Source organism: Canis lupus, chromosome 5 (genome assembly GCF_011100685.1).
Source record: "Canis lupus familiaris isolate Mischka breed German Shepherd chromosome 5, alternate assembly UU_Cfam_GSD_1.0, whole genome shotgun sequence".
Classification (NCBI taxonomy): Eukaryota; Metazoa; Chordata; class Mammalia; order Carnivora; family Canidae; genus Canis; species Canis lupus.
The window spans coordinates 29,136,984-29,147,539 of record NC_049226.1 but is presented as its reverse complement, the minus strand read 5'-3'; the positions used below and the strand labels follow the sequence as shown (position 1 = coordinate 29,147,539).

Here is a 10,556-nt window from a genome sequence, read left to right as displayed (position 1 = left end):
TTACAATATCTGGGGGCAAAAATAAACATCATACTGATGGAGAGAATGGAAGAGGGTACATGACAGTCAAATGCTCCATCCACAGAGTGTGTGTTCCCACTATACCCACTAGCAGAACATCTGTTAAGTGCTCAGTCCACACTGTGGTCATTATATTTAAAATGAATTACTCTAGAAAGAAGGAACAGGCCAAAAATAAAAATCTTTATTAAATAGCAAATAAAACACCCATGGAGATACATTCTCTGACTAGTGCAGATGAATGCCTCCCACTTCTATTCAATATAACCTAACGGCAAGTGAAGTGGTCCAGATAAGTGTTCCGTGACACAGGAAATTGTCTACAAGACTCATCTTCTTTGGCCACTGCACAGGAAGGAAAAGTTCATCATTTTAACTTATAATGAATTAGGTGAATACTTATTATATTCATTTGAATCTATTTCCTTCATTTCTCATCTAACAATATAACCAGTTGTTACTCTTCAATTTATGTGTCACCACCTTGGCATTAGGGTCAAACTCAAACTGTAACGATCCTCTGAAGAAATAGAAAAATCCTATAAATATAGATGAGGAAAATAATGAGACATTTTCAAGCAAATCAATTTCGCAACATGCATAACTCAGAATAAGAATGATAATAATGAATGGCATTTAAGAAGTGGTTACTCTGTGCATCTCTTATATCCTTACTGGAAAAGTGTGAGATGTCACTAATGAGGACAAAGATGAGAATTAGGGAGATTTTGCAGTTTCCCCAAGGTAACATCTCTAATGAAACATGGAGGGAGAACTCCATCTCATCTGACTTCAAAGCCAGTGCTCTAAAACATTAGATTATACTACCTCCAAACTGATAAAATTTGATGGTATTTTATTTTATTTTTTTAAAAGATTTTATTTATTTATTCAGAGAGAGAGACAGAGAGACAGAGAGACAGAGACACAGGCAGAAGGAGAAGCAGGCTCTACGCAGGGAGCCCGAGGTGGGACTTGGTCCCAGGTCTCCAGGATCACATCCCGGGTTGCAGGCGGCGCTAAACTGCTGAGCCACCTGGGCTGCCCTCAATGGTATTTTAAATACTCCTCTACTCAGTCCTCAAGTGCAGCTTGGGAGGCAATTGGACCCGGGACATTAAGGTCAACAATACAAAGCACTGGAGGTCCATTTCAAGCTCTGTGCACACTAAAGTCAAGGTATCTTAGCAGTAAGATCACGAGTCTCCTTAGCATTATGAATGTCAAGTTCTGGCATCTCCTGGCAAAATTTCTTCAGAATGAGCACAAATGTTACCCTCCCATTTGCTCGTTACTAGGAATCAAATTTTGTCTATTTTGAACACATGGGAAGACTACTATTTATTTACACATGAATTATTTAATGCAGGCAATTGCAGACTGCAACAGACCCCCCTGGGATAGGATGGGAAAGAACAAGCAAGAGGATGAGAGAGGAAAATGATAACCCACCAATAGTAACCCTAGTTCACATCTGGTAGCATTTTTACACCAACACAGTGACCTGAGTAATAACAGCTATGATGTGAGGAAGTACCCTTTGATTTTATGTTCAGGTATGAAACAGAGAGACTTGGAAACTATTCAGGAAAAAATAAAATTTCAACTCAATTCGCACAAATTAGAAAGTTAAAATGTTCAGAAATTTAGAGTAAAAAGGCTATAGGACTGATGATTTGAACATTGCTTTGATTCTCCACATTATTTTGATTCCATAAAATGCTCCTGAGTATCCCCAATGGCAACGAAAGGAGTGCCTCCTTACCAAACTCCTGAAATATAGCATCAACCATTGGCTCAACCCCTGAAAGTCATCCACGATTAGTCTGGGGAAGCCTTGCTCCATGGACTGGCTGTTTTCATCAAATCTGTACCAAGTGAAAGAAGTACAGCTCAACCTCGTGCAGAGGCTCCATTACATACGATGGTATGATATGTTACTGCTCCAGTGTGGAATCCCAGATCATTCTCAAGTAGGGGAAACTAGCATTAAACATTTTTATGACTACAAAAATGTATGACTTTCCTGGACTGTAGGCTTAGCACAGAAACCAACATTTCCTCCAGGGAGATGAGTATCATGCTGTTCCACGGAGGTTCCATATATGTATGTCTTAGGTCAATTTTCTAAGCATCGACACAGACCCCAGTGCCCTTCCACCACAAATACATGAGGACTGCACTCATTAGATGCAAAGTGAATTAATCATTTGGCTAAAAATCTTCCAGTTATCTATCACACCTGCCCTGTAGACCTTGTCTCTACAGCCTGATACATCTGGGATTCCTCTGGTGGCCTGTTGTCTGTACCTCAGGTAGCTTCTCCTGATGTCTTCTGGTATCTGGATTTAGGACCCAGGGCCCAGCCATTCAGACAGTGCTTTATTATATCTGAGAATTCAAGTAACTGTCAGTTATCTTCTCCATAATCAGAAAGTTGGAAGTTAGAGCAAGTTAGAGGGTGGGAGTGGAGGATATCCTTAAAGAAAGAAAGAAAATAATTTCCTTAATGAAACTCCATACAAAGCCATCCCAAACATATCGTACTGCCAGTATTTGTCTCCTACAAAGAAGTATGTTTTCTTCTTTTCCTTGTCAAAAACGGCTGCATCAATTTTCCTTATGGTTGGAGGAAAACCCAGGCTGTGGATGCCTTTTGGATAACCTGTTTGTACCTCAGTTTCTCTGATGGCCCAGAACTGATTTCTTATGGAAAAAAAGAAAGCCAAGAAATTTTAGTGAAGACAAAAGTTTAAAAATATTTTTGTACATTTTTGTGGAAAATAGGAAGCCTTGGTTTTAATTCCAACCACTAACACAATCCCCAGGTGATAGCTAGTATTTAACAAATATTCCCCGAATGAGTGAATGAATAGGTGAGTGACTCTGGTCTCTGTCCTTTCTGGATCTTATGTTGTCTATAAATACTAGAGTTTATTGTAGTTTATAGTTACTATGACTGGTCCTGGCTGTCTCTTAGAGTTGCTGGTGACGTCTTAATCTAAGTTTCTAACTTGGAATTCTCTTGTAAACTTTGCATCACTAAGTGAATTACTTATTGGACACGTTCTCTTGGGTATCTTATGGTCACTAGTCCAGGCTGTGCTTCATCAGGATACCTTAGGAAGCCACCCAAATTTCAGTGAATCAGGACAGTGGAATCCCGTCAGTGTCTCTGCTTCTATTTCATCACATCTGCCCTCCATGCCAACCCCGAATCCCCTCTTGTATCATTGCAAGATTAACGAATCTAAAATGCCCATATGTTGTGTATCTCTCTTGCTTCATCTGAATTGAGTGATGTGTACCTGTCTGAGCAGCTCCAGATGCAGTCACCCCTTGGTATAGACAGCTCCTTCTGCTTTGAAGTCCTTTTCTACACTTAGACCCTGCCCATACAGCAAAGTTCTTCTCCTTCAACATGCATCCTAAATATAATCTCCTCCAAGGGTCTTTGCCGAGCTCTGGGTTCATGTCTTGGGCTCTTCCTCTGTGCTCCCACAGCATCTGGCTTCCCTCAATCCCAGCTCTTACTGGACGGAACACTCTTGGCTTCATCTCTGCTGCCCTCTCTAGAATATGACTCTCTTTTGGTTTGACCTCTACTAACGAGTACACTGCCTGGCACATTGCTAGAATAAAGTAGTACAAGATAAATCATGGATGATAGCAATATTTCAGAATTATAGAACCCTTTACAATATCCAATGCAACTTCACAATATTTCAATGACTCCTCATAAAAATGAGATTGTCAGAAATATCTAATTTTGAAAAATCCTCACACAGTTTGACATTTAAAAATACTCCCAGAAACTTAAGAGTCAAGGGAAAAATTAGTAATGGAAATTTTTTAAAAACTTAAAAATGAACAACATCAAAAATACCAAAACTTGTAGGAATGAAGCAAAAGCTGAGAAGAAAAGGTTATTTACAGGCATAAATGTTTATAACAGAAAAGAAGAAAGGGCTACAAGTAAAGGACCAAGTTTAAGCTATAAAAAAACAGCAATAAATTCAACGGCAGCACAGATCTGGGCAATAATGATGGGGACAAAAACTAATTAAATAAAAAATAAAAATACAATAGAGAGGATTAACAAAACTGAGAGTTTGTTCTTTGAGAGGATGAATAATATTGTTACATATCCTGTTGTCCCAGAGATTGGTAAAGAGAGAGGCACAAAGATTTAGTATTAGGAAGGACAAAGAGAACAAAACTTCAGCAATGATTAAAATGATGAAATAACACTCAGAGACTTTCATACCAGTTGATTTGAAAACGGACAGAGCTGATAAATTCCCAGAAAAATATGTTAGCAAAACTGACTCAAGAACTAACAGCAGCTCAAAGAGTGTAGTAACAGTGGAGGAAGTGGAAACAGCAATTGACAAATCTGACACGGAGCACAAAGGCCTGGCAAGTCCCATTAGCTACTGCACCCATCCTTGTTCTGACACTGCCTTATCTCATCCACCCAAGTGCTGCGACGCAAGACCTTCCTCCTCATCTTATTCTTCTCCAGGAGTATCCTGCCTATTCTTGGCTTTTGCCCTCCCACATAAGTTATAGAACTAGTTTGCCAAGTTCCATGAAAAATATTTTGGCATTTAAATGGAAAATTCTTTGTATCTATAGGTAAGTTGACATTCTTACTATATTGACTATATAACTACTATATTACATTATTACTATTTTCTATTCATGAACATGGGATAGCATCTATTATTTAGGTCTTGTTGAGTATTTTAAAGTAAAACTTACAATTTTCTTTGTACACATGTTATTTAAGTGTCGGGACTAAGTCTTGCAGTAATAAACCATACAAAATTTAATTTAATGGAGAAAATTCATGTCTTGGTGAAATTTTTGCAAATGAGATCTATTTCAACAAATTAAAATTCTTATATAGTACTTACCTTTAAACACAAAAAGGATATCTTTGCTTTACACTTCATATGCAGCATCCAAGTCTGAGGGTAGAGAGGGCCAAAATGTAGAAATCAAATGAAATTCGAGGTTGAAGTTCCAGTGAGATCTGTGCCAAAAATATCTGGAACACATAACAACTAATTATAATTGTCTTTCTGCTTTAGATATGTTCGTAAAGGAACATACTCTCTGTTTTTCAGTCAATGATGACTCAGAAGTCTGTATGGGACCATCTTCCTTCCTGCTATCCCAGGGTAATGAAACCCACAGCAGTGTAATTATTCAGCTTTAGTAGTATTCACTGAAGGGAAGGAGAATTCTTCTCTACCTTGGGACTCTTCCAGCTGGGCTTGAAAATAAATGACGATGAACAGGAGGAAAACCCCACAGTTTACTATGTGCCCACAGAGGCCACATAGATAAGATACTGAGACCTGAAGAAATGACCAAAGCAGGCAATTGTTATACTTTGGAGACAGAGAGCCTGTAAATCTGTGGGGCATTGACAGGACAAAGAGAACATAGCTTTGGCAGCTTCAGATACTAAGGAGTTGTGAACAGACTTTGGGCCGGCATAGCACATCAGCAAAGAGTATGACAGTGGTTGACACAGCCTTCTCGGCTCTGAATTTCCCACGTGTGGTGACAGGGACATGTCTTTACCTCCTGGCACAGGTAGGGCACCTTTCACCTGAATGTTTATCTCTTGCTTTCAGGGGGACAGAGGATGGTCTCCGTGGCCTTCCTGCCCAGGCTGTCTCTTTTATTTTAAATAATTGATATGCCATAGTGGCACATTTTGGGGCCTTGGCCCCTACATCATTCTAAAAGCCCATAAATGGTATGTACATTATGCACTCATTAATATTTTTGAAAAAAGTAGCAGAAAAAACTATACCTATTTATGTTTGTATGCACACAGAATGTCTCTGTAAAGAGACAAAGGATTGGTCATAGTGCTAGCACATATGAGGAGAATGAGACTCTGCATAAGTCAGTCATGAAAAGAGATTTTTCTTTTTCACTCTGTGTCTTCTGGTGCTATTTTAATATTGTGCCAGAGCATATATCACTTTTTCTAAAATTAATTAATTTAAATAGAAGCATTTGCCAGTAAAGGCAAACATACAGTTCTACTTCTAAGATGCCTGTGCCTTTGGAAGCAGTGGTATGGTTTATGATAGTTAAATGCAGCAATTGCTCATTTGCTTATTCAACTGTCTCGCTGCATATGCCAGGCCCTGAGGACCAACAAGTGAACAACACAGATAAAACCCATGCCTTCATCCAGCTTACATTCTGGTGACCCAGAATCATCCTTTGAAAGTCTGCTAAAAAATTGTCTGGACTATGTTAAAGAGATGTTAAAATGCTACAAGAACCAGATCTGAATGATGTTAAAATGTAGAGGAAACGTTTTATTTGAACATTTCTGCCAAGTCTCTGTTCTCCTTTCTAAGTATTGTACATCAAAAGAATAGATAGGAAAACGTAATTTCTAGTTTGACCTCTCTTTAAAGAATAGGATCTCTCCCCTCAGAGTGCTGATTGAGTTGAAGGACAAAGTGAGGTCGCATGCGGCTGGTGTCCCCAGTCCTAGAGGCAGATTCTGTGGGCACCACGGGGTCATTAGGGGAAACAGGGGGAGGTCCTGAAGGGAACAGATGTGGGGTGCAAACAGAAGGAGAAATGTGATGACAATAGCCACCCAAACATTCTCAGGGTGCTTTGAGATGAAATGTCACAGAGCATTTTAAAGCTTTCCTGAAGACCGTCATTGTAATACTTTCCTAAAAAAACATCAGGAATGAACAGGCATTGTTTCCAGCATCACTCACCGTACAGGAACTGGATGCCATCCACATCATCTTGAGAAAGGCGGAAGTTGGCTGGGTCTGTGAGCAGGTTATAGAAGGAGTACATTAGAGTGTTAGGGTCAGCCGAGTGAAAGAGATCCAGGGAATGACCAAGTTCATGAGCAGCGATGATAAATAAATTGATTCCTATTTGAAAAATCATAAAAGTTCAGAATCTAACAGCTGTTAGTCCCTTAAACATGTGTAAGAAGAACACATGCCAGTTGTATGGCTGTCTTCAGAACCTCATGGCATCTCCTCATTTGTGAACTGGTTCGTTGATTGGTATATTCCCTACTTCATAGAAATTTAATTATTTTTCAAGGTTAACTTGAAGTCAATATAATCAGAGAGTTTTTCACCATATTCCTAGGTCTCTCTTTGGACAGGGAAGCCTGGTCATTTCATCCATAGTGACAATGGTAAACATTGGTAAAACATGGTAAAAATACACAAAAGATTTTTTTTTTTTTGGAGGTACAAGACTACCATGTCAATACATAGAACTCCTCATTGTCTCTACAAATACAAAGTCGGTTATTGTTCGAATTTAGTAACATGTGCCAGTTGTAGCCTCAGTTGAAATTAATCACGGAGGATTTATGTTATTCCTCAAACTCTTACGCAACAAAAACTGCTCATTTCCTGTGGGGTTTTAGCCTGAGATGTTTTTCCTCCTTTTCAAAATAATCAAATAATTTTTGAGGGTTAAAAACCTTTCCAGTAGTTGGTACCATGGGATAGGTACAATATTTAAAACAGAAATATGGCCAATAACAGTTTCTACAGCCCAAACACAGCTGAATTCAGTTTTTCTTTATATAAATTTTTTTGAAATTAACGGTACAAATTATTTAACCTAGGCTCCAAGTAATTATGCAGAGAAGAATAGTTGTTCGAAAAGGACAAGATCATTTCTTGCAGCACAAGTTTGTACCCTCAGTAAAGATGCTCTTTGCATTTGCATTAGAAATCCAAACAATCTTGAAAATATCAAATGTTTCAATTGTGTGTTTGCAAACTTCAGAAGCTGTTCAAAATAAATAAAGTGTAGCTAACTTTAGTCATTGCATTTAAATCTAGTAAAATCTTTCAGAACTAATTTAGAAAAAAAAAAAACTCCTACGCTGAAGATAGTTACATGCTTACTTAAATAGATGACTTAACAATTTCCTTTATTTTCTGGCATTTTTCATAATCTTTTTAAGAGAAAAAGAGACAAATAGAAAGAAAAGAAGAAACCCAAGGTCGCATTTTAGGTTGGAAGTGATTCAATGCAGTTCATTCTACCTTTATCATTTCTAGTTAAAAATAATGAAAAACATTGTGAAATGCCCATCATAAAACCTCTACGGCATCCTGAGCTGTGGAAGTAAGATGGAAAGATGCCTCCAGATTGTGCTTGCTGGGAGTGAAGAAAGAAATGCAGACGTCAGAAAATGTTCTTCAATCATGATTGAAATAACAGTGCTTCTGGTTGTTACCACTCAAACAATCACACATCGTACTTATTAGGATATTACATTTACTGCTCATTCTAAATAACCACACTATTTTTGGATAGTGTTAGACAATACTCTTGAGATCATCCAGAGAGGTATGTGCCCCACCTGGTCTATCCTCTGTCAATATTTCATCATCGTCAAAGTGAACATCTCCATAAATGCAGGCCCAGGTGGGTAGGCATGAGCCAGAGCACGCCCTCATCCATCAAAAGGGTTAAAGTCTCCATGATCTAACAGAGAAAATGTTTTTATTGGAAATATAGGTAATTAGGATCTCTTTGGAACATCCCTCACCCTTCCGCTCCCTCAACAACGGCAGCTAAATGGATGCGTTTCATGTTTTATTTGTTTTTGTTCCTCTACCTCTAACTGCAAAAGAAATCTTTATGTCAGCCTCTCCTTCATCAGTCCTGGAGAAAGTAAGTGGAGTCACCTCCTTCCAGACATTCAGAGCTTTCTCAATGGCAGAATCAACAGCATCTCTTGGCAAATCTGGTGTATAATTCATAATTCTTTAAGAAAAAAATGGAATGGGTTATTATTTTCTCCTGTGGTCATAATTTTAAAAATGTCGTTATTATGTGAAAACCTTTGTGGACCCGTTACCTGTAAGTAAGGTGAGTTTTCCTCCACTTGGGCATGCCAGGGAAGGTGGTGAAGTCACCGACGTCAGGAACGCCACACCTGGGCCTGCACATCATTGCCAGGGTGTCCGAGTCCACCTTCCCTGTCACCTCCAACCCGAGGAACTTCTGCATTTCTCGGATTTTTTCAACGACAGGACCACTGTCCCTTCTTCTGACAAATGGTTTCACATCTTTCCCAAGATTGTAGTACTTTTCCAGGTATTGCTAATGGGGTGTTAAACAATAACAACAACAAAAACTCAACTGAATAATTTAAAAGTTCAAATTGGGCAGCCCGGGTGGCTCAGCAGTTTAGTACCGCCTTCAGCCCAGGGTGTGATCCTGGAGACCAGGGATCGAGTCCCATGTCGGGCTCCCTGCATGGAGCCTGCCTCTCCCTCTGCCTGTGTCTCTGCCTCTCTCTCTCTCTCTGTCTCTTTCTCTGTGTCTCTCATGAATAAATAAATCTTTTAAAAAATAAAAGTTCAAATTGGCTTTATTAAATAGTTGATGACTTAGCAACCCATCGAGGAAGTGTAAAGGACCTCCATCCAACTTTAGAAAAGAAAGGTTTTTAAAGGCAGAGAGGGGGGAGAAATTTACACTGTTATTGCAGATCTGGTTCAAGACCGCGGTGGGATAAATTCCTTTTCCTAAACATGAACAACGTTATTACCTGGAATTATTTGAAAATCAAAATGATCATGTTCCTCCTCCCTAACAGTTTCAATCAGAAATTCTAAAGCCAGAGTAGTTTAAAGAATTTCCCATTTGTTCCTCTCATTTAGCCCCAAAGCAGCTGCTAGTATTTCATTATACCACCTTGGGGAATTCTATGCCCTTCCTGCCCCTTTCTTCTCTTCTCTGTTCAAACATAGGGACATCCCCCCTCTGTCACTTTAACATTGTCCAGAGCTAACTTATTACAGCACAGTAATTGCCAATCACATCACCGTGCTTTGTGCTGCAACAGCAAGCAGGCAAACCCACCCCACCCCACCCTGGAACCGGCCAGTGGCTGCCATTGGCACCACCACTAGTACCTGCACGAGATCCATGTTCCCGCCCTCCTCCCTGCCTGCCTCATTCAGTGGATGCGCTGAGCAGACCTAACAGCACAAGGATCGCGAGATGCTCCATTCTCACAGTCCTTACCTCAGGAAAATACCTTTCCTGCCTGTTGGCTACTATGTCTACCCTCTAATGGCTGTCCTTTTATACAATGATGCTGCTTTTACCTCAACGGTATGATTCGTGCATGTGTTTTTTAAAAATCTGAACACCAAAAATTTTCATACAAATTTAATGTAAAGCTGATACGATCTATATCACAATTTCCCCTCCCTTTCCCTTTTAAACTTGGATGAAGAAAGAATAATTGATTTCTAAGAAATGGTTTCTGTGTTTCTACAGAGGAAAAGGAATGGACTATTCACCTCAGTGTGTTTACTGAGGAGTATCTGAAAAGCCTGATAAAATGTCACATGAGTAGACATTTTGAAAGCAGCGCCATTTTCGTTTCAAAAGGTTAGATTTTTAAACTCAAATATAAGCAGGTTAGGAATAAATAGAATGAAAATGGAAAGAAATTCCAGATATAACTTTGGTCTAAATGT

The 10,556-nt window shown here is 39.2% G+C and overlaps 1 pseudogene; it reads right to left on the bottom strand.

Annotated features, from left to right (window-relative positions):
* Positions 1-418: 418 nt before the first annotated feature.
* Positions 419-10,013, bottom strand: LOC100688451 (annotated as a pseudogene).
* Between the last annotated feature and the right edge of the window lie 543 nt (positions 10,014-10,556).